This window comes from Manacus vitellinus, unplaced genomic scaffold, assembly GCF_001715985.3.
Source record: "Manacus vitellinus isolate BGI_N305 unplaced genomic scaffold, ASM171598v3 scaffold_1_pilon, whole genome shotgun sequence".
NCBI lineage: Eukaryota > Metazoa > Chordata > Aves > Passeriformes > Pipridae > Manacus > Manacus vitellinus.
Genome location: NW_021939396.1, coordinates 41,361,231 through 41,387,041, shown reverse-complemented (window position 1 = coordinate 41,387,041; position 25,811 = coordinate 41,361,231). Strand labels below are relative to the sequence as shown.

The following is a 25,811-nucleotide window of genomic DNA, read 5'->3' as shown; positions in this document are numbered from 1 at the left end:
TGAAGATGGATAACTTGTACATTAACTGGGCAACAAAATTGTGATATGTATCACTCTTGGATTAAATGTAAATGTTAATGGGTGTAAATTCTATGATTTCTTCTTGACTAGTGGGATGCCAGCAGAAGTCTGTGTAGCTGTGCCTTTCAGCATGCTGAGTGTAGCGTTGTTTTTCACTTCAGGTTCCTCTTCTGTAGTGGTGGAGAGCCATGGACTGGATTGGCAGCTGCTATGTTTGAGTCTTGGTTGTTTTAGAAATAGAGACTGTTTTAGTAGAAATGCTGGGTTGCCCAGTGAACTGCTTTTCCTGTGATATTTTGCATTTCTGTCAGAACAGGAATGATGTGTCTTCAGTTCTCGGTTCCAGCTGCCTGCTGCCCCCATTACCTCTCGCTGTTATACTTGGCTGCTAGCAGGGGAAGGTCTCCCTGAGAAGGTAGACCTCATTATTCCTCACTATGTGACACATAGTGCCCTTTTGCCTCAAGCAGCCTCCACTACCATTTGGGTGGTGGCTGTTTCTGCTGCCTCGACCTTCTGCTTTTCCCTCTTCTCCTTGAGATGGAAACTAAGGATTAAAGCAGCTCACAGTATGAAATGGTTTGTCCCCCTCTGGTATATAAATGCCTGTGACTGTTATGTAGGCAATGAAGAGAGCCTGCAAAGGGAGCTGGATGTTACTCCAGGAGGTGCCCTGGCAGAGCTGGCAGGACTTAGAGGTGCAAAAGGTTTTCAGTGCAAACTATGCCTTACGTGACACTTATTCATGTGCTTGCTGTCTTCTTAGATCTTGCTCTGGTAAGAGAAGGGCCAAGGCCAGGCTGGATGGGGATTTGAGCAATCCTGTCTAGTGGAAGGTCTTCCTGCCCATGGTGGGGGGGTTGGAACTAGGTGATCTTTAAGGTCCCTTCCAACAGAAACCATTCTGTGATTCCATAAAGGAAGCAATAAAAATACCCCTTAAATATCTGACTTTAAAACACCAACTAGACTGTAGGTGTCTTTCTGTAATTCATAGTTTCCACCTAGTTTGTCATACTTTTTTTGGGTAAATTATTAAGTGAAAAAAGTGAGTGCTAGCGCAAAGCTGGGCTTGTGTACCTGATGTTCTCTCCAAATAGAGTAGAAGCTGACCCCAAAGTGACAGGGCTCAAGCTGCTGCATAGTTGTACTGTGAGCTTCAGAATATGGAGACTATTGGATCTTGGTCTGTGACAGCTTTTCAGGGCAGGTCTTATGGCATGAGTGATTACAGGAAGCAGGATATTTTGCAAGATGTCAAATTAAATTATTTAATTGGTCCTTCTGGCCTTAAAAGAAACCAGTCTTGTTTTCGGGCCATAAAACATGGTGTTAGATCTGGCTACTTGAAGAGAAGGGAGTTTCCTTCCAAACTCATAGTGCCATCCAAAGTGCGATCCTTTCCTTGATAAGGATTATGGTTTGCTGTGGCGTAAGGAGAATATTTCTCTGAGTGCTGAGTATGCTTTTGGCATAGAACAGGCCGAACAGGCCGATTTGAAATACATGAATTTCTTGTTCTTAGGAAAGATCTTATGGTCAAATAAGATTAATATGATTCTATGGTCAAATACAATAAAATACCTTTGTAGTTGGAGTGACTATAAACATGGTAGTCTGCAAGAGCTCGTTTTCTCACCACCACCCTGGCTAGAATGATTTCAAAAAGTTTACTTCTCCTCTATTTTTGTCTGAAAATGAGGCCTTCAGATTTGTTTTTACAAAAACCTTGAACATTTAATCAAAAAACTGAACATCTGAAAAACAGAAATAAAGAAAAAATATTTAAAATGTCTTGCTATAAAACTTGGTTGTTTCATGTTATCATTTTCCTTTAAGGAATGAAATGTTTCCCATGAAACAGTAAAGAAACTTTCTTGGTATGTTCAAGGAAGGAGGGGGAGGTGCATCGTGGGAGGTGTAGTTTAATCTGAGAGGCCAAGGCAAATCCAAATTTAAAATTTGCAAGAGATGACAATATAGCATTCCAAATGAAAGCTTCTTGGGTTCTAACCTAAAAGATACTGCTCTGTAGGGATGATAAGCAATTTGTCAGGTCAATGGAACATTCCGTAAGAAATGTATGCTTGTAGGGAAAAGCCAAAGAAACCCCTTTTTTTCTTTCTGGATAGTAGCCTTGTGAACCCAACCCAAGAAAGTCAGAACAAGTCTCCTCTGATTCCTGTATTCATCATCTCTAAAGAAGAACTACAACTGTGGGATGGTTGGTTAGCCTGTAGGTAATTCCTAAATTAGAAGAGAATCCAGCTCTATCTGTAATATAGCTGTGTCAGCTTTGGTAGCAGGTTTTATCAGTAAAATAAACGGACACGACTGAATTCAACATGGATTCAATTGGCATTGAACTTTTAGAAAGTTCAGTTATGCATCTGAAATATTGAAACTGAGACTGCATCTCTGTTTTAAATACGCACATTGGAAATTAAGTTGTAATCTGAGAAGATAGCATTTTTATATAGTCATTTTTCTGGCTCTAGCTTTCAGTAGCTTTAAAGGTATTTTATAAATAAAGGGATCTAGTGTATTCCAACATACAACTGTACATTTGGGACATGTAACACAAACCTTAGTGAAAGTTCATGGGAATTTAATTTGCAGAAGTTATTTTTAATTCACAGTATCTTATCTGTTTTCAATTTTTTAAAGTACAAAATGCAATAGGGCTGTCTTATGTACTAATTCTTTGCCAAATTTAATTTGTTTCTAAATTAAAGACATTTTTCAGTTACATTGTCATGAAAACCATTAATTCTTGTTATATTTTTAACTTTAAAACCTTCCTAATGCTGCCAATAGTGTTTTTTTTCCAAATTTTGAGAAAATGATTTATCTCTGGGATGAAAGCTACCACAATAAGCCTATCTCTCTATTTTTTTTTTCTCCCCCAGTCTGAGGGTTTTATAATCATTTTGAATTAAAACCCCATGTAACCGGATGTTCTAATGAATGGGGGCTTGGGGCCAGAGATCCCCATTTAATTATTGGACCCTGCTGAAACAGGAGCAAGTGGTTACACAACCCAGCAGCTGCTGGGCTGGACATGGTCTGTTGGTGGGAAGGAGGCTCCTACTGTAGGTTTACCTCTCTCCTGAGAGAGGTCAATCCCGAAGGAAGACCATGGCCCGCCCTCTGCTTAACATGGGTAGAATGACATGTTTTGTTGCTTCAGTTTCAACATGTCCTCTGGTTTTTTTTTGGAAGAGGAATAAGACTGGATCCAGAACATACATGGTGGTGACGGTGAACACTGGTGAAAGGTGTGCTGCTCTCATGAACAAGACTGAACAGAGGAAGGCACCAAGGGGAAGCAATGAAAGCACATGAAGAAGTAGAAGCATTGCAGAAAAGTGGAGCAAAAATGGTACCCAGTGGAACCTGTCATAATGATGGCTCTTCTCTCATTTTGAAATGTGAGAGAGTGATGACAGAAAAACTCTTCAGTGCCTTATTGGCTGCGCCTCAGGCAAGCTTGCAGAGTCAGACCTGAGCTGCTTTCTTGCATCTCTAAAGGAGTACCCCACCAACACCCCAAACTGGCAGTGGCCACCCAGGCTGTTGTTCGTTGGTGAGTTATGCAGCAGCATGTGATTTCTGCAGTTGCTGGTGCAACTTGTGAAACAGCAGTGTCTGACTTTAGAAAGGATGAAATTGCATAGACTGTGCAAATAGTTGGAGTGGAGTTGTCTGGCACTTCAGATCATACGAGCATGAAGGTTGACCTCAGATTACTCTGGTTATACTGCTCCCATTTCACCCTGTTCCTCAGCCTGACCCTTTGTCAAAGTAAAGAGAATTTATTTGGAAGACTTGAGTCATACTTTTCCCTTTCTCCCACTTGTTTAGCAGAGTGTATGCAATACTTGGGAGGGAACAGACGAAGACAAGGGAGAGAACTGGCTGTAAAAAATGAATACATCCTCACAACACACTTTGGCAATGCAGACCTTGAGAGATTACTGATTGTGCCTTCCTCTGACTTGCTCAAGATGGAAGGGTGTGAAAGGGACATTGGGTTCCTGGGGCAAACATGGAGAGAAAATGATAAGCAGCATTCTCTCTGCCAAGAGAACCACTGCTGTGTGAAAATGCAGTACAGAAAATGCACGATAGATCATGTCAGCATCTCTTGTGATACGTTGGCATAGATGAGAGAAGATTTTGACCCTTGCTTTAGAATGAGTACACATGTACATGGTCTGGATCAGGGAGCGTTTTTTTTGCTCTGATGGTAATTAAGGCATGTGTTATGGAGTCCTTACCAAAAGGGCAGGGAAGGCATATGTGCCCACCCAACAGCCAAGTTCAAATTCTTCTCTCCTTAGATGCTTAAAAATAGTTTAAAATTAGATGCTTTAAGTACTGTTATTCCAGCAGGATTACTCAATACTGAATTTACCCTTTGGATTCTCCCCATGGCCACAGTTTTCATTTTAACTCCCCAGGAGAGAATGCCACATGGCTGCTTTTCTATCTGATTTTGGTGGGGAAAGGAAAATCTTTTGCAGAAGCTGGGGAAAATGTATAGTATTCAAGATTTTTCGCAGCATGTTTCCTTCAAAGCAGGCAGAGGAAGTGCATAATTATTTGGAAATTAATTTGGCAGGTTCTTCCCAGTGCTAGGCTGTTTAATGCATCAGCCCGTCACACTTAAATAGTTTAGGGCTCACTTACCGTTTTTTATTACACCTGAGATGGTTCACAGAAGTTGTTTTGACAGGGCCTAACTTTCTGTTACTAAGCTGCCTCATTTTTTTTTCTAATGAAGCGTTTAAACCCTAGTCAAAACAGTTTTTCAAAATCTTCAAGCTAACTTAACAGGGTAAGTGTTCGCTCTGCTTCCACTGCCTGTCAGAAGGAGCTAATGTGTTCAAATTGTACGTTTAACATTATTTCAGAACCTGATTGCAACCTTTTTACAAATAAGCAGAGATACAGAGTAGTGTTGTACTAATTCTAGTTATATTCAAATTAATCCCAAAATAATTGGAGTAAAAATGCATAATCAGCAAACCGTTAAATACATTAGATCCTACTATTTTCTGTTGAATTTACTCCAACTAGGGGAAGAGCACTGTGTGTTTTTTGGCAGTAGCTTGTCTGGAAAATGAAATAAGGGAAACTATTCTCATGGAGAAGGGGATAGGGAACAGTTTCAGAACCTCAGATTTTGTAATGCACTTCTTTAAGAAACTGGTGGCTCAGTGAATGAATACGTATGTTCGTTTCGATAACAGCAAGATTTTGTAAGGTTTCTGTTCTGTTATTCAAGGTATAATCTCCTACTGAAGTTAGACCTGAAATGAAGTTCTCAGCTTGTGGCATAGTGTTTATCAAATAGCTTCAGTCTGCAACTGTCTGTATTCAAGTGGCTCTTTCTTCTCCAGCCTTTTATAGACCTCAGGAGCTGGGACCACGAGAATTGTGTCACTCTGGAGGTGTTGGTTTTAGCATCACTTAATATGACAGATTCACTGCCGTTGTCTATCTTACTTTTAAAAAATGGTCATGAATCATAATTTAAAGCATTCTGCAATACTGTGCGTTAAAAAAGTACAAGGTTGCTTGGCTGGGTTATTATACAGTACAGTGCTTGTTTTGAAAAGATGTAATATGTGAGCCTGCTGAATGTTTGGGCATATTCAGCAACACACATACCCAATGCTGCTTTTTTTGTTAATAGAAGGTTCACTTGACACAACACGCACCAGTGTTACCTTCCCGACACTGATTTAGACAGCTTTGAAACCTCCTTTCAGGGTTTCATGTCTGCTGTATATGTAAGATGAAGAGCCAGATTACAGAAAAAGTCACTGATAGATATCTTTCCAGGGGATCTTGGCAAGAGTCACTGGTATCACCAATACTGTTTCCGATATCACTTTCATCCATTGCAGCGATCTGTCAAAACAGGTGTATTTATAGGCCTTGGGGGACTAAAACAAGAGATCAAACACTTACATAGCATTTTCCATCAAGTTCCCAAGGACTGAGGCTCAAAGGAATTTGATACGTTTCCAGGGATTACTTGGCTGTGCTGGGTATTTCTATGTTCTCTATAGTAATCAATGTCCTGCTGTAGTAGGTCTTGGAACTAGAAAAAAATGTTCTCTCTTCCACCAAGGAAATCATCAACATAATGCTTCAGAAAAACTCACAGGTTGGCTTCAGAAAAATTCAGAAAAATATTTAAATTCACATCAGAGAAAACCGTGACAAAAGCTCACTTAATATGAGGAATTAAGGTAAATTAAGAAGTAGTGCACCAGTGAGATTAATTGGAGCTACTTTGCTTAAAGAGTATGTGCCGTGTGCTAAGATTTTTTCATGCTCTGTCTTGGCAGCAATTAAGCTCTAGGGTACTAGAGGCTGCCTACTCCTTGTGAAGGCATGGAATAGTTAACGGGGTAGAGCTCTGGAAGAGGAAGAATCCCACTAATTGTGCAACTCTCCTGGTACTGGGGTTTGGCAGGACGCATGTCCTCACAGTGAACCTATGCTGGGTGTGCCGCCCTTTGTAGAGTGTGATGCACAGCTTCATGTGCCTCAGGCTGAAAGAAATAATCATTTTCAGCAGGGTGAGGGAACTTGAGTGCATAACTTTTTGGGGCTAGCATGACAATCGTGCCTTTTTAGGAGATTTATGTTTCGTGTATTGCAGCATCCCACTTTTCCAAAAATTTCCAGCGGTGATGGTGGTGAGTGATAAGGAGACACAGTAAAGTGAGTTGAGTTAATGAATGTAGTTCTGGGACTATAAAGAATTTGTTTAAAGGTGAAGTGCACAGGAAAAGAGTATTTTTCACTTAGTTTTAAAGGGAGAGATTAATGCAAGTTCAGGAAGGGAGTATTCAGCTGGATCGATATGTGAAGAAGGTGCCTCTTTTGGCATAATTCCAGATGGAAATAGTGGACCATGATAAAGGCATTTCAATTCATAGTTTGTCAGGACATTATTAAGTGGCAATTAAAGTGACTTAAGTGTTCCAAAGCACAGGTTTCTGAGGGCTAGCAGATGACAATCCAGAGATTAAAGACATTGAAATGCAGATCTGCATTGTTATGAAATGGCTGTGACAATATATGTAACTTAATTCTGGGAGACATTACTTTCATAAACTCCTGTTTTCAAGAAAGCTGCATGAACAGTTCTTTTACTTCTGTGAGTAGGGAATTGTTGTCTCCTTCCATTCTTTACATGAAGTAATTAGCTTGCAACCCTGTGCACATTTGCTCCAGGAAAAGAATGATGAAAAGTTTTCTGCCCTCCACTCTTTGGAAATGTTCTGTTGACTGTGAACAATCTTTTCTTGGTGTCTTTAATCAATAGTAGCAAAAATTTCAACTGAGGGAAGTTCTAGTTGCATGTGAGAGAAATGCAAGGTGCGTTCCTGGGGCCATGTGTACTCTTCCACAAAATCTGGTGGCGTGGAGACTGAGAAACTGTACTCAGAGCTGGTGTATTGTGACAGCTGCAGCCTCAACTCCAAAACTATTTGATCTGACTGTTAATACCAAGATTTCACTCCCCATCCACCTCCTTTTTAAACTCACTCTCAAACGTACTGCCTTGTACCTTTGTCCAGCAGCTACTTCATTTTTTTCCCAATTTTTTTCCTAATTCCAGGCCTTTCAGTTTAGTGTGCATAACCTTGTGAAGAATGACAAAATTAATTCTTCTGGGGAGTTCGCTTCTTCCAAGGGTGATGGGTTTTATACCATGTGATGGAAGAAGATTTTGGTTTTTTCTTTGTTCAGACAGCTCTTCTATTTGAACAAATCTTGAGAAATTAATTACATTACAAAATAAATGTATTTTTTTCTATTTTTGATAAACACTTCTGCATTTGTCACTGTAGGCTGCAGTAGAAGAAAAAAAATTGTTTTGCACTATGTAGCTGATTGATGATTTTTTCTTTTACATTATTGGAAATATCAAGGGTTCACGGAATATTCACTGTATTGGCAGCCTTGTATCTAATGAGGTTGTTTGGACACTGTTCTCTGAGCTGGAGTAAAATCTTTGGAATGTGTTGAAATTTAACTGAAAGTGGGGGAGGTTTTTTAACAGTGAGCTTTGGGTAAACTGCATCTTTTTAAATTTCCTGGGCAGCTGCCTTTCTCCCTTTGATGTTCTGTGCCTGGTGATGCTGTTAATGAAATGCATAATTATGTGTTATATAATAAAACAGAGCTAACATGAAGGTGCCTAATAGATTATAATGATGTGGAGGCCTGAGAAACTAAGGACCATGGGGGTTGTTGAAAAGTGCCTCTGGTGACAAAGAAGATGTTTAAAGAGGTTTGAATAACTGTGCTGATAAATAAATTGTAGTCTCTCTGTATGTAAATGACATTTTTCTAGATTTTGTATATAGAGAGAATATTGAAAAAAATAGGTACAGTTACTAGGCTGCTGATGTATGAAGTGTCAGTGCTGAGTGCTTGCAGTGCCTATTAGTGCTGCTGGCTTTGCATAGGCAGGTGCCCTGGGCAAAGACATTTTTGGCACAGCCTGCCTCACCCACAGGACCAAAAGAAACTGAAAAAAAATCTGGCAATATGCACAGAGAGTAAACTGCATTCTAAAGAGCAGCCCCTACAATTCAGTCTTGGAATGAGTATCGATAAATGAAACATCACGTTTAATGGCTGAAGAGTTGTAGGCATTTGATGGCTGCCCCTAACTTCCCCCTCTTCTTTCTCTGCTTTTGCCACCCATATTTTATCTCTCCCTCTGTAATACTCTGTATAGCTTGTTCCTTTTTGAGATTCTTTAGGAACTGGTTTGAACACAAAGGTATTTTTAAAGGAGAGGCTGCATAAGCTTGCAGCCCTGGACCACATGGGCTCCTGATGGTGCTGGACTGTGGCTGAGCTTGCTTGGCTGCTGTTCTGGGCTCACAAGGACCTGTCTGCTGGGAGAATTAGCATGCAGGGAGCTTCAGTGTAAATTTACAGCTTGCTAGTTACTTGGCATTAATTCCCTGGGTGAATGATTCTAGTACTTACTAAGAGTGCTTTTGTGCAGGTTAGCTTTAAGAGTACTTTTGTGTGAGTTAAGTGGGCTCCTTTTTGAAGGTGAAGTATGCTGTTTTTCACTTTCCAGGCACCAAGGGTACCCAAATGGGCAGTTAGTGCAGAGTAGCTAATATGCAGTAAATTCACACCCAAGCTCATGAAGCATGAACTTCCTCATGCAGCCGAGTCCAGAGGCTCTGCACTTTGTCTCTCCCAGCAGGGAGCAGATGGCCCTTCTCTAACCATGGAATACTAATAAAGCCCTCTGAAGAGCACATATATGTGTGTGTAGGTTCATGCCTGCCCATATGTTTATATAAGATGACTTGAATCTATCACAGTTCTTGGATTAACTTGTTCTTTCTTGATTTTTGTCAAGATACCCTAAGGAGAACTTTGCTGCTGAATTGCCATCATCCTTGTCATTAATAGACTGAGGTTTTAGCTGCAGGTTTTGATGAATTCTTTCTTCTTCTTCAGCACTAAGAGCAGCATACTTTTTCTTTTCAATATATGAGTGACGGCATCTTTTGTGTCTGAATCTTTCTTTGTTGCAATTCCCTTCCCCAGCATTTCTTATTTGATCTCTCGAGTTAATTCTAGTTTTTGATATGCTTTTATGCCTAATAAATGTTCCCTCACAACTTGAGAACCCCCAGTAAGAAGGAAATAAGATTTTCTCTAGCTCTCTAAGTACCTAGATGTGAAATCAAGTTAATTTTTAAATAAGACTTTTTCGTTAGGCTTGGCTTCATAAATAACTTGATCTATAATTAGTGTACAACTTCACTTTAAGATCACATAATGGGTTAAATTTTCATGGAAAGTTTTCTTGGAATTTTATAAATGATTTTATCTCTTTTTCATGCTTACGCTTCAAATATATCATTGATTTCTACGTCATCTGCAGATTTGCTTTATGTTTTCACTCCAGTATTGCCTATTTCCAAGAAAATTTCCTTTCACAGAAGTTGCCTCTCCAGTTTCCATCTGTAGTGAGAGTTCAGCCCAGCTCCACCAGCTCTATTTTGGCCCAAGTTTAAATTTACTTACACACAAAAGATATTGCTCAAAATGCTTTTAACCTGTCTTTTTAAAAATGACCTCAGCCATACTAGCCTGCCAAAGATAAACAGCATTTCTGCTCAACAGGCATTAACTCTTGGAGGAAGTGAAGTCCAGTGCTGAACCCAGAGGCGCTTGCTCTGAGCATTCAGTGAGCTGTTGTAAAGAGGAGCCATCCTGCCCCCAGATGCCAGCACTCAGGAAGGCTGCAGGGCTGAGGAAAATCAGCACAAGCCTGAAGGTTTCTCAGTTGCAGGTGTAAAATGCTGCTGAATGTTTCCAACAATAATGACGATCTGGGCCAGGTCAGCTTTACTGTTCCTCCTAGAGGATAGGAGGGTAGGAGGAAGGGATAAAATAGGATGAAAACCAAGAAGAGGTGACTGGAAAGCAAGACTGGTTCTTGCTGGTTTTTGCTGTTCTGAAGATATTCTGTATAGTTAAAACAATCACTTGAGAGTGTTTTTTAGACAGAGTGTGTTTTAGAGAATGTTTTTTAAGTTTCAGAAGTTTTTATATTTAAAGTTTCAGAGTGCTTTTATAGCTTTTTAGAGTGTTTTTATATGAACTTTTAATATTGGTTTTATTGTGGAAGAGTTCCCTGTAGCAAGATACTTTAAAAAACCTTAGAAGGAATCCATAATAAAGGAGTATCCATCTGTGTGAATGAGTTACAGCAGATATGATGAAGTAATTCTTAAAATCCCACAGTTGCTGTTTTCCTTTTAACTGACATGTTCCCGTTTTAAATAAAACAGTTGAATGCTAGGTTTAAAGAGACATTCAAAGAATGCTGTTGTGTTATTAGAAATCCCTGGCTATGTCTAAGCAGAAAGGACAGTTGCATGACCCTGTCGTACATGGCTAACTATGCCATATGAGTCCCTTGTTGGGATATGCTGTAAATCATCCTGAATGTTATCTTTCCCAACCCAGAACAGAGACAGAACGAGGGTTAAAATGTAAATCTGGATACATTTGCTGCAGCTTATCACGAAGAAATGTGTTTATTGGCATTCTTTGAATGTAGATACTTGGAGTACTTAACAATCTCAAACTAATGAGGTCTATTAAATGGCCATGTGCTGTGATTCACTTTGTCTGAATTGGAGAAAAAATTCTATTCAAAAGCCTCTTAGTCTTAGGAGGAAAATTTTCATTTAGTCCCAGGGTAATTGCTAAAGAATGTAGCTTTTTAATAGGATGCAATGATAGAGGAAATAGTGAGATGTGAAAGGAGACATCAGTTTTTACTAAAAAGTCTTAGTAAGGTATCGTAAAGGGAATATTTCTGTGCAGTCATTTTCACCATGAAAAATATTTGACTTTATTGTGAGTTGGGCATAAACAACATTAACTGCATTCACATTGCTCTCTGTTTTTTGTAGGAGAATTCACTCTGAATCCTTTATTCAAAGGCAATTGTACTGGTGTACTTTGTTAAGTCACTGCTACCACACCTGTTAGATATTTGCAGTAGTAGGTCAGGTGAACTTGGTCTACCTTTGCGCTTAGTTATGGTGGTTGTAGCCAACCACAGAGGTAAAACAATTAGCTCAAGGAGAATAAAGTACTAAAACATGCTACATACTTTTCCACTCATCTGACTATACCCTCACTACACAGGGAGAAAGGACAAGTATACTCAGGAAAGATGTTTTAGGTGAGATACCATCATTTGTGCCTATTATTTTCCACAACTAGTGCTCCAGTGCCAATTCATGGATTTGTGATCATAGGGACAGGGATGCCTGCACCATGCCTTGTACTGCCAAACATTGCCCTGCATGGTAACTGATGTTCCTGCTGCTTTATCTCCTGAGCTGGACTTCTGTTGAAAGCTGCTTCATCCCTTTTCTGGCATCCTTCAAGACAGTGTTTGTACAAGGAGCTTGTTCTGTCAGGAAGCAGAAGTATGGGAAAACAATATTATATCTCCTGACCTCAGCAAAAAAGAAAAAGTATTTGGATTTGTTTGCATTTTTTAGTATTTGTCACAATGCCAAGCTATTTTAAGCAATCTGGCTACTCCATCTCTACTTACCCTTCTCTGATACATCAAAATTATCACAAGCCACCTGAAATATGGGAATCAGATGTGAGTTTTAATGTAAATGTTGCACTTCAAGATGATAGGGGTGGGAGGGGGAGCTGTTACTGCATCAGCCAAGACTCTCTAGTGGAAGTGTTGACTGATTACCTATCTCCAGGATGGAGGGAGAATACTCTTCCCCTTTCAGTGGACTGAATTGCTTCCCATTCCCTTGTGAAAGAATACAGTCCTGTGCAACCGTTGCCTTCATCTGTAGGTGTAAGAATAAAAAGGGAAAGTCCTTTGTTCTGTTTTCTCCTTAGGTGGAGATCACAAATGATGTCCAGTCCTTGCTACTGAAAATGCTGGCTGTCACGGTGGCCAAGGTGGTTAGTGACTTGTTCAACATATCCCTGTACAGTTCCCTCCTGAAGCTGAAATGCATTCCCTACTTGGATGTGGTATCTTTTGCTCATTACAGAGTCAAATGGTGAGGTCTCTCATGTTGCTGGTCCTCAAATTTTCTCTCTCGTGTTCTTCACAGAGGCTGTATGGGTTCTCTGAAACCTGGAGCTTACGTGGAAAAGGACTAAAAGGATCCTGAACAACTTCCTCATGGTGTGATATGCTGTAAAAATAGAACAAAAGAGACTCCCTTTCTCTTCAAATTTATATTTGAATAGTATATATCCACAGCCAAAGCAGAACACTTCAGCTGTCTTTTCTCCCAGTATTGAGGTCTACTGACAATCTCTTAGATTCAAATGACCCTTTAGAAGAACAAAATATTGGTGACTGTCCACACTTTCTTCTAAACGTAGCCGTATCTGAAAGCTTTTAACAGGCCCATTGAATGGTAGGTATAATCTAACTGTATTTATAATGAGAGGAAAAATTGCCAGGATGTGGTAGGAGGAAATAAGAACAATCTGTGACATTATGGGTGATTTCTATATGTACCATGGCAGATAAAACAGAGGGGAAGAAGCCGTAAAGTTTCCCATGGTATTCCAATTAGATGACAAGCCCATGGAAAGAATTATAACTGCTTTCCTAGTTCAGAGTGAGGTCCTATTCACTTGAATGACATATGTATCTATCTATCTATCTATCTATCATCATGGCTAGGCTTTGTGAACGAAGATTTGGGAAGGGCTCTACCCACGTTTGTTACAAATATATATATATATATATATATATGGCATATATATATATAATTTTGTTTTCCTCCCACTCCTTTATTTTTTCTCTCCAAACACATTAAAGAAAGTTTCTGGATAACTTGGTCAGACTATACCAATACTCTAAAGCAAAATGTAGTATCACAACTTGGTAAAGATACTTTACAGGCTGCCAAGGTTTAGTCTAAATCCGCCTAGACATAGTCTGAATAGGCTGACAGATATATGAAGTAGCAGATGTAGTTGCCAAGCTGCTCTTCATTATATTTAAAAAGTCATGACAGTCAGGTGAAGTCTTCAGTGACTGGAAAAAGGGAAACTTCACACCCATTTTTTAAAAAGGATAAAATGGCAGACCCCAGCAACCACCAACCACCCAGCCTCACCTTTGTGCCCAGTAAGATCATGGAACAGGTCCTGTTGGAAGCTGTGTCAAGGCATTTGGAAGATAGGGAAGTGGTTTGAGACACCCAATATGGCTTCACAAAGGGCAAATTATACCTGACTCATCTAGTGGCCTTCTACGATAGAGTGACTGCATTACTGGACAAGGGAAGAGCTATGGGTATCATCCACTGACTTCTGCAAGGTCTTCAATACAATCCTGTATTGAAGGGACTTTTAACTAATTTGGAGAGGTAGGGATTTGTTGGATGGAATGTTTGATGGATAAGGAATTAGCTGTTTGGCTGCATCCAAAGAGTTGCAGACAACGGCCCAATGTCCAAATGGAGATTAGTAACAAGTGGTAACTCTCAGGAGTCCATACTGGGACTGGGACTGTTCCATATCCTTATTAATGACATAGACAGTGAGATTGTACCCTCAGCAAGTTTGCGGATGGCACAAAGCTGAGTAGTGCCACTGATATGCTTGAGGGAAAGGAGGCCATCCACAGGGACCTTGACAGGCTGGAGGGGTGGGCCATTTTGAACCTCATGAAACTCCACAAGGTCCTGTCCCTGCGCTGGGGCAGTCACCGGGATCTCTAGAGACAAGGTAATGAATGGACTAAGAGCAGCCCTCCAGAACTGGGGATATTGGAAGACAAAAAAAATTAGATATGAGCTGGCAACATATAATTGCAGCCCAGAAAACCAAGTGTATCCAGGGCTGCATGAAAAAAAGTGTGACCAACAGGTTGAGGAAAGTGGTTCTCTCCCTTTACTCTGCCCCTGAGAGACCCCACCTGGCACACCGTATCCAGCTCTGGGGTCCTCAGTACAAGAAAGACATGGATCTATTGGAGCGGGTCAGAGGAGGTCTAAAAAAATGATCAGATGGCTGGAACACCTCTCCTGTGAAGAAATGCTGAAAGAGTTGTTGTTGTTCAACCTGGAAAAAAAGACTCTGGGGAGACCTTATTACAGCTTTTCAACACTTAAAGGGGCTTATGGGAAAGATGGAGAAAGACTTTATATCAGAACCTGTAGTGATATGATAACTGGGAACAGTTTTAAACTAAAAGATGATAGGTTAGGTTGGACATAACCGAGCCAGGTCAGATGGGGCTTTGAGCAACCTGGTCTTGTGAAAGGTGTCCCTGCCCATGGCAGAAGGGTTGAAACTAGATGATCTTTAAGGTTCCTTCCGGCCCAAAACTTCTGTGATTCTATGATTCTATGACACTGGTCTCTTCAACACACTTCTTGGATACTCTGTTACCTTGTTAATCCTTCATTTGTTAAACAAATGAAGCGTCACCATTCAGCCATCTTAGACTTCTGGGATTTGGACTGATCCCTTGATCTCTTATAGATTGGGCATCCCAAACCCTGAATATTGACTCATGGGAACTCTGGATTTATAGTCTGCCTCTTAAAGTAAAAACTGTCATAATTGAAGTTAATTATGAAGCCTAACATGCAGTCTTTATAAGAATTCCCAAACCAAGATCTTATTGCTTTACCTAGCATGAGAAATACACAGATTAAACAAGGCAGTTAAAAAAAATTAGTCTCTTTACATGTTTCCTTACCTTTGTTTCCTCATCACTTTTCTGAGCATCCTCGAAACTTGAACAGAAGTTCTTCAGCAGAAATTCTACAGAAAGGTGCCTGGCAATGACTTTTCTTTCCATGTGTTTTTCCTGCAAACCAAGATTTCTTTTTTTTTTTCCCTCTCTGATCCTGCAGCTAATAAGATGCTATGGGAGCCTACCTGTTTGCTTCTTTAGTCTTTCTTTTATCTCAGAGTGTATATAAGGCTCTGCTGTTTTTATGTTACGCTTATTTGCTACACTTTGGGAGTATTTTTATCTTCAAATGCCTATACCCAGACATCATTTTGCAGAGACTGTCCTCTTTCTGTTGTGTCAACTTGGTTGAGAGTTTGCTCTGGGAAAGCATTAGGTGACACAGTTATCTTTGTGCTGGGTTTTTCATCCCCTTTGTTCAGTATTATTCTGAAAGATCACAAAATGTATAAACTGTGCATTGCTGGATTCCCCAAATCATAACAGGGACAGGGGTCAGCTGTGTGGGAACTGGTAGCTAGCATATATTTATAAACAGGTGATAAATTTTATTTGTGTATGCAGAATGAAAGATTCAGATAACAAACAGCTTGCTTAAATGCCATAGAAATGCCACATAAATTGGGATCCTTCTTCAACTGAAACTGAGAAGTCTTTGGAAAACAGTGCAGAGAGGAAAAATGAGAGAGGAAAAAGGAGAGACTTAAGAGAACACATATTTTTATGTCCTCAGCACTTATACTGTTAGAGAGAAAGTGTGGATCTTCCCTTTCCCAGTTCTTCATTGATGTTAAGAATAGAAAGACCTTCTGTATATAATTTTGTTGATTCCTGTTAAATGACTGGATAACATCCCCAGGCATAAGATGTGTTAGACACTGAATGGAGAAGTGAAAATAGATGTTAGATGAACAAGGTGGGGGCAGCATTAAGGACCAGCTCCACAAAGGAATTTAACTCCTAACTGCTGTAGAAGTCAATGGGTACATTAAGAAGCTACATTATGTACATGCTGACTCTGAAACCATCTCTGTAAATAGTGTTATATACGAAATTGGTGGAAGTGAGACCTGGGTCCTCAGTGGTATTTCACTGCCTAATTTATATATAAGCACTGGCATCTCTGGATGCTCTGCTTCCTATGGAGCAGGAAGGCTTGAGATTTATTTTCTTAATACTCATTATGTTTTTGGAACCTCATTGATCACCCTGCCTGTTTTATTCTGTGCTCTGGGTGATAAGGCTCCAAACACAGCTGTATCTAGTACAGGGCTGCTACAGTGGACTGTGATTTCCAGCTACACTGCACACCACTGTAAACACCCCCCTTATAAAATCTGGTTCTCTGGAACACTCAAAGCTGCTGGCTGCCAGGGAATGTTCTTTAATGAGGGTAAGGAGTACTTGAACACATCTATGACTTGGCAACCCTTCCTGCTTTTTATAAGCTACTATACACTTCAGAGAGAAAATATCTTAGAGGCTACTTTTTAATGGGACAAGTTTACTTAAGAGCTGAGTGGAGTTGGTGCCAGTAGTTCTGTTTTGTTCTAGCTTAATATTAGCCTTGTCAAAGTTCTTATAGTGTCTCCTGGGTGTTTCTCTATTGCATACCATATAAAGCTGGTTTTGGGAGCCAAGAATTTTGGCTGGAATATATATTATAGTGGTCTCATTATATTTTTCTAAAGTGCATCAGAGGTGGCCCTGTATTAAAGATCCATGGAGCATGGCTAATTTTTTTTTCTTTCTCCCTTTTAGCTTTGCCTTAGCCCACACCGCAGATATTGGATCCAGAATTTGAGCCAACCCAAGTTTGAGGGTTATTTGGGTTCCAAGGTCCTGGTTTGGCCTGTAATTAAATTTGGGGGTAATTAGTGATTTTTTTTTAGATGAGGCTTTGGATTTTGAAAATCACCAGACTTTGGGGATGGTACTTTTGGTTTGGGCCTAGGCTAGCAACTACTATGCTAAAAGATTCCTTTCTCATCTTGCTGACACAAGTGATCATTCAAAGACAACTCACCATGTGGTACATCCTGTCTTGCCTCGTTGAGAAGCCAGTGTGTTTCATGGCTGCTTGGCGCTTTCATCCCGAGAGACATCATTAGAGGGTGGACTTGGCAATATGCTTGCATCAGAGGGCATCCAGCCCATCTTTTGTAGAGTGCTTGTGGTGGAAGCTGGATCCTGTTCTGCCTGCACAAAGGAAAAAGGGGCTGTAACAAGGCCATGCTTTGTATGGGGAAAACCCTGGCTACCACAGAAAAGATGGAGGGAAGGTGTTGAGATGTGCGTTAGATTTATTAAAATCACGTTTGGGCTTTAAGTTGCCTCTATGTCAGGTTTAAGAAAACATGGCAAAGAACCATTTTTAGTCCCTTTTTTTTGCCTATTCTCCTGTGCTGGATTTTGAGTTTTAGCTGAGAAGCAGCTGTGGGAACCATAAACAGTGGAAACGATCACTGACAAAAATACTACGGCAGAGCCAGGTGCCACTTTATGTACATGGAAGACCAGTGGCACAGCCTTGCCTTGTTTTCAATGTGGTGTTGGTGGTGCCTGTGCGGGATGGGTGAAAAGACTCGTTGCTCCCTCCTGTCCCTGCAGCAGCTCCCACAACTCTCTCTGGGACAGTCCAGCCTGTCTCCCTTCACGATCTCAACCTAGCAGGAGGCTGATGCCAACTTGCTTTGTAGTTTTCAGGAGACCTGATTCTCTCTCTTTATATGATTTTGGGGAAAAGCAAGACTCAGTGACACTGAATGATCTACAAAGATGAACTAATGGACCTTTTCAGCCTTAATCCTCAGATATCAGAGACACTATTTTCTCAGACTTTTCTACTGTTAAATTTCAATCCAAAATTTCAAATTTAGTATGAAGTGATTTCAGTGTCCAAATCTGAATAATTTCTCTTAGGAAAAAAGTCATATGCAAATCTTTATTATTATGAATATTCAGATGAGACAGGAAGAGGAAGACTATATGGAGGGAAGCAGGAGGAGTTCTGTTTTTAGATCTGCCCCATTTCCTTGTGTTGCTTTGGCCAGACCAATTCATTTTTCAATCTTCTCAGTTACAGGAGAGAAAAAAGTGCCTATATACTTCAAGTGGCTTTCAGTCTCTTTCCAAGTATTGTCAATGTCTTAAACAAAATGCCTTATATAAATGCAAAATTTTTTGAGAAGCCTAGAAGACAATTTTTTACCTGCTCTAATTTTACCTATTTAATGAAGCTACTACTTAAAGGTACTACATGAATCAAAATGACTTTACTTATTTAGATTGGTGAAACCATACAAAGAAGACCAAGATTCTGGTTGCATTACTGTTTATTTTTAGATCAGATTCTGAACAAATAAATTGCTTTTCCCATGCTACAGTAAATACCACCAGATATAACCTTTCCTCTAACCTAAAATAAACCTTTCCCGAACTTAGCCAGTCCCTTTCCTAAAATATCCAGGATGACAACTGGAGCTGGTGCTGTGCTCTCCAGGTTTGGAGTTGCAGGATGAGGAGCAAGTGTGGAGCTGGCCAAGATGAGGGATCATGGAGACCTGGCCAGCACCACTCTCCTTTGATAGAAAAGGCTGGAGGCTGAGTAATAGCTCGCTGCTGACCTACTGCACTTGGAAGTGTATTGGTAGTTACTGCAGTCCTCATTACCAGTATATACAATAGAAGGATGAATACTAGGATAGTGAAGACAAGCCAAAAATCTGTCGGATAGAAATCCTTGAAGGACCTCGTAAATACTTTATGTTTACACAGGGCCTGTATATTTTCACAATTACCTTTCCATGAGCTCAAAACGTTTTACACTGGAATGTTCAGGCTCTAGGAAATTATATTTTCTGATATGTCTGAAAACTGCAGGCTCAGCTTCTCTGTTGCCCCATTTGTTTCATGAACAATTAAAGCTGGATTGTCCCTGCCCCCAAATATGCAAAATGAAAATGGTGAGTTCTACCAAGATTATGTACTGATTGTAATTGCAGTGTGGTAAGAAGAAAATGGTTTGAATTTACAAGTGAGTATTGTACCATAAATGTCAGATAGATGCAGCTACAGGATTTGCTTTTATTATAATTCAGAAGCGGCAAGAAAAGTTACTTTCCTGTAGTGATATTTTTAAGAGAAAAAAAACTTATGAGAAGTTTGAAAGGTTTGGTGCAGTTGGTCAAAACCTTAGGGTGAAAGTTTGGAGACATGAACAGGTAGATCAAATATAGTGAGTTTTGAAGCAGCTGTTGTGTTCCTCTGGTTTCTGTCACAAGGCACTTCTCTTTCCTGTCCAAAGCAAGGTCCCTGTTAGAATGTGAATGGGACTGTCATGGGATTGGCACACCTGTTACATGTATTGGACGTGCAGTGACAATGGATTGGTACTTAATATGTGGTTCTGGTTCTTGCTGTGAGGTCCATCGTGAATCAACTGTAAGGTCCATAGTGAGTGTAACAGAGATCCCTTCAGCTCACGGACAAGACTTTCTGCCTGATGTTGAGGGAGGAATAATAAATCCGCAGTGACTTTTGGTGGTGTTTTCCATTTCTGGGGTGTCCTGTGAAACCAAAAGAAGTGACTTCTGCACACTTTCTGCAGAAGGAAAGGCACCGAAGCAGCATCTGGAACTAATAACCTGTGTTTCACAGCTCACTGGTGGGCAGCAAACGAGCCGCTCCGGCTCCAACAGGCCCTTACGTAAAACCTGCACACAGTGATTTTCAGCTGTGAGAAACTTGAAATGGCTTCTGCTGGCCCAGTGAGAAGGAGACTGACTGACTCCCTTCTCGTTCACCTGGGACGACAAGCTGCCTGTATGGGTATCACCGCAGCCCTCAGATGTGGTAGCACACAGGTGGAGCATGCACATACATACACAGACAAATCACATCCAGCCATCAGATGGGGTATTCCACTAATTAGAAAGTCTGTTCTGGTGTCTGGCCACCATTTGGCAGATACTGACAGTTTCCACTTAAAGCCAGCCAACCTCACCAGAAAGCCAGCTGTGCGGCTGATCTTATGAAGATGTCATTGAACAACTGTTTGAACTCATTCAAGAAATGGTGGGTCTGACTCTAAGCAGGCTGAAATCCCCTGAGGGTCTTTGCTGGATGTGGGAATACAGACATCCATTGATGTAATAGTTATACCTCAGTGTTCCTGAGTTACATGTAAGGATATCATCCTCATTCTGGCACTAGGTATTCCTTCCAAGTTCACCTTAATCTGAAGTGGATTCTCTTTGCTGTTCACATATATGTCACTTTTTCTGTTCCTGTGAGTGTTGCTACATCCTCATAAATATTGGTAGCTTGTCATAGTGGTTGTCATGATGGAAACATTTATTTAAAGGAAGAAACAGATGGCACCAAATACTTCAATGAATTTCAGCATGTTTGAGAAGTGAAAATCCCTTTTTAGAAATAGTATCAGTTTTGTGAAGCTGTTAAATGTTATTTCACACAATCACAAGGGAGATTTTTTTCTTCAGTACACTGTGTATGCAGAGCCACAGTGGAAGTAAGGCAAAAAAAAGAAAAAGGCTACAGTGGAGTAGTTACCCAAAAAGCCATAAAGCAACAACATAGTTTTATTAGCTGGTGCCACTCAATATGTGGAGTTGTGACAGTAGGTGAATGGGAGATGAAAGTGACATTAGACAGAAAAAAACAGAGGAAGCTGAGTCCTGGTGTTGGGGAGAAAGAAGAAAGGAGAAAGAAAGAGCAAGTCACACCCCCCCCAAAATTCATTCCCAGCTGTGGGTGTATATATTGACTACATTTCACTATAAATACACCGTCAGGTGCAGAGAGACAACAACTTATTGCCTGGAAAAGCAGAAAGTAATACCAGCATTCATGGTCTCATTTTTAACACATGCTGCACTTGTAGTGGAGGGTCCTTGCCATAAGTCATAACTGAGGAAAAAACATGTGCTGCACATGAATGGTATGTAGAAAGCAAGGGGCTTAGTTAAAGAATTTTTTTTTTTAAATTATGAATGTTTGTAGAAATTTGTAGCTTACATTATTTTTATGAAAAATTAATTATGGTTCCAAATGTGCCTGTGAGAAGATATTCCTGGGCCTGTAAGAAGAGGGATAGATTTGTTATAGAAAGGGGAATACTGAAGTTTGAGGGATTAAATGCCTTTCCAAATGAAGTTGATTGTACAGCTGGAAGGAGAAGTGCTTCTGCTTGAAATCCTGGTTAAAAGTGTCAAATGCTTCTATTTACTGGACTGGGAACAGGTTATAATATCTATCTCCAAGTAACTAATGTCATGTTTTAATAACCCAACTACACTTTTCCATTAGAAAGTGCCTGCTTCTTGGAGGGACTGAGAAATCTGAAATATTTTTCATATTTTTTTTCCATCTGTATTACTTTAGTTTACTTGGTTTGCAATCTATTAGACCTAAATTTCTGTACCCCATTTTGACTTAAAGGTCATCTGATAATCCGTACCTGATTATTAAAACGTATACTGCTGTCACTGTCCATTCCCAAACATTTTTAATGTACTAGTCAGTGCTTTCTTGGACCAGAGAGAGTGGAAAAGCTAAGGTGGCTGGTACAGTACATAAGGGTGGAGCCCTGAATGAAGCTTTTATAAAAGCTGTCTCATAGGAGGTTTCCTCTCCTTTTTTTTTTCCAGTTTGGATTAAATTTTTTGGCATCGATTTAGGAGAAACTCATTATGTCATTGCATTCAAATGGCAAGAGTTTGTGAATTTACCTTGGAAATTGCTCTGCAATGCTCTATCCAGAGAAGATGCATTTTCCTGTTTGGTTATAAGCAAGATCACAAGACCTTTATTTAAGTGCTCAATTTACTTCCTTTTCTCACTTCTCTTTTCTCCAGTCCTGTGGAAGTTTGTTTGAAACGTTTCCTTGAATTTAGATAGCTTGTGCTGATGTAATTTTGAGAAATTACTTCTTTGCTTCTGGTTGGTTATAATGCCAGGGCAGATGTAACACGCTTGTTTTTGCAAAAGATTAATACAGGCTTAGATAATAATTTGGAAAATACAAGGATAGCTGAATCATTGCCATTCTTAATACAGTAATAATTAGTAGTATGTTCCAGGGTTAGCCTGTTAGATACCAAGAGAGCTAATCTGTTGTTGGCTCTTTCTCTCTGTGTACATTTATACACATTCATATATGTTCTCTCTAGAGCTGGCTAGGCATTGCTTGCAGGGGTCCTCCTCTCCTGACCATTCAACTGAACAGCCTCGGCAGGAGGGCGTTTGCTCCTGGCCCCCTGGATGCTAAAGGGAGGGGATGTTAAGGATCCTAGATGAAGGTTCAGAATCCCCGTGACTGAGGTGGGAAGCCATTTCGGATCTCTCATGTTTCCACCATATGTAGTCTTTCAGAGGTCATGTCCTCCGGATACCAATCTTCAAGGTGCAGCACCTCGTGTTGGACTTGAAGTGCTGTTGATATATGTGTAAGGGCTGAGAGCAGGTTTTGCATGTAGTGAGTTGAGGCTGTGTGGTGTTTATATTACTGTTTGTATAATTCAAGCATGTAGATCCACTTCCACAATCCTTTACCTGTTTACCCCAAGGTCTCATGCACAACCTAATTCATTTATTTGTAGCTAAATGCCCTTGAATAAACAACTGCATCTATATAAACTGGGTAGAAGCTGCTGTTTTTCTAACTTAATAGTATTTTATACTGATGATGATGGTGGGAAAAACTTAATAAGAATGAAGGAACAGAAAGGTGAAGGAACGGAGAAGTGAACTCTTGGCAGAAACCCTCCAAACATTCCACATGTTCCCTGTTTCTCCTTGCCCTCCTTGCCCCAATCCATCTCTTTTCCAAAACACAAAGGCTTTCTTATCTGTTTTCTTTGTTTCTTTTTTGTTCTGCAATTTTTCAAGCATTAGAGACAGTTTCCCAGCAGATTATGAGACCTCATGGAAATCCATTTTTCTTTCGTGTACAGTAGTTGCTAAACATATATAACTTTCAAATCCTCTCTGGGAAATAAGCAACAGAGCTAACATTCAACTAACCCAAGCAACGTATTTCCCAGTAAGTTCTGTACTATCAAAAGGCCTTTAGACTGAATAGCTAAATGTCCTCTCATTTAAGGATATTGAGGGAGCCAGGACCAGGGAATGCTGGGAAGCTTGTTGTCTTACGGTCAATGTAAATATTTGTAGATATACTGAAGGGAGTCTGAACCCTGCAAAATTTTGGCTCCTGATTTAACCATAAGGGTTTCTTACTCAGTTTAGTGTTCAACTAATAGAGACAGCAAGGAGTCATAGGTCTGGTCTGCCATGCAAAGTTCCACTGAAGAGTGATTTTCAATAGAGCTAATTGAACAAAAGCACACCACTAGCATGCATGCACTTACATCAAATTCACAGTGATTTTATAGGTTTAATTTAACTTTAAATCAGTTTAAATGTGTCTATTTCAGGAGTTAGTATTGAGTGGAACAAATCAATTTTAAAATTAATTTCATTTAAGTGGTGTCCTTTTCCGGTGTAAGAAGGTCTTATAGACCTTCCTGTTTCCCTTTATTGATCTCAGTGGTATTCTATGAATATACTAAAAGACACACTTTTTTCCCTTCAAAATTCACTTGCAAAACTACTGAATTCAGTCATCTGCACATGATTAACATTTCTGCAGTACATATGTACTGTTCTATAGTGGGATCAATATTGGCATGTAACTTGTGGATAAGCTTTTTCATGTTTTTTTTTACCAAATGTCTTGTTGAAAAGAAAATTGGTGGGCCCATGACAAGTATGCAGAAATCTTTTTTGACTTTCTAAGACCAAAAAAAAATAAATTTGTATTTAAATGTAAACACTTTCCTGCAATGTTGTGAGTTTGATCACGATGAGGTAACTTTAACAATGATAGAGAGTAAAAAAGCTAATATAAATCAACTGTATTTATAATGTAGTAACATCTACATTTCTTCATAGCAGTGCAGCTCATTTGGGAATAGAATGGATATTATAAAATAAATATGTTCAATTTTTCTGGCTAAATGAAATGTACAGAAAAAAAAAGAATGCTTTAGTCTCAGTAAATGAATAAATAGTAGAGACTAGAACTGAATAGCTCTAATACTTGCCAATGTTTATAGCACAGGTAAGTAATTTTAATGACCTCCAATGTTCTAATGTTCCCCTCAGTGAACGAACCAGCCTGTCCTCCCAGTTGTTCAGTCCTGACTATGCTCAGACAAAAACACACCACAAGCATTAAGCAACCCCCAAAACATCCTCCTGAGAACTATTTATACAAGATGCAGTGGTCAGTCAGGGTAGTAAAACAGTGGTTTACAAGAAGCCCAAATAAAACCTAGGGCTGTCCCAAGCAAGATGGCCTGTGGCGAGTCGATGGGTAAACATTCTCAGTGCACAGAGGGAAAGATGGGAGCAACAACCTAAACCAGAAGAGGGCAAATCTGTGAATAAATCCAAGCAAGCAACATTGCCTGTGTTTTCATGCACCTTGGTCCCTCATGCGTGTTTGAATTAGGACTATGCTTCTCTCCTACCCGCCTTTAAGTCCTTTCAATCATTTGAAACTTACTTAAAATACAGAGTAAAACTATTTGAAGAAAAGCTGTCTTGTACTGTGTTGTCTATGAAAACCTCTGCGTTATGATTAGATCTGTTATGGTTAGATCCTTAACAATTTATTTCAGTGGGAAAACTTCCACTGGATTTAATAGCAACAAGGCCTGAACTACATTTCCATGAATCATTTCAAGACAGATTACCATTCAGGGATATTGGCTTTTTACCAAATGACTGTCTTATTTAGATCATAAGGCAGATTGTATTTGTTCCATGTTATATCTAGTCTCATGGATGTGGTCTTGAAAGGAACCTGAAACTTGGATATCATAACTTTGGTGAAACAGCCTTAATATTTTAACATATTATGTTACTATAATGAATTATGTTTTGGGAGAAAATGTTCTCACATGCCCTATAAAAGAAAAATTTATGCTAGATCTATTTCTGTAGTGTGGCTACAGCTCTGTGTCTCTCCTTGAGGTAAATCTATTAGTGTAAAAAAGATCTACTTGATAAAATCCAAATGTAAGCAACCTGTGTTATTCCATACTAAAAGGCATTTTCAAGATGGTAAATGAATGTCCTTGCTTGAAATTGCATTTTGAAACCGAGGGCTTTGTTGCACAAACGCAAGTATTCAGCAGCAGTCGCAGTCACCAGCTGAACAAAGTGTCTTTGTGAGGCATTTGGGGAGGCTCATGGTTGTGCAGGAGTGGAGGACCCACCAATGTTGGGGATGTGCCTGCAGGGACTGGTGCCTGGGCATGGTGTACATTTGCTGTCTAATTGCCCCAAGGGCAGCACCACAACCTGGAGAGCTGTGAGCACTGCCTGGGCAGCTGGCAGGGCTGCTGGTGGGCTAGTGCACATGTAGGTGCCTGGGATGGTTTACAGGCTCCTGTTCACCATTTGTACT

At 39.9% G+C, this 25,811-nt stretch overlaps 1 pseudogene; it reads left to right on the top strand.

The window, feature by feature from the left end:
* Positions 1 to 25,811, top strand: part of LOC108640116 — an 80,444-nt pseudogene that overhangs the window by 34,203 nt on the left and 20,430 nt on the right.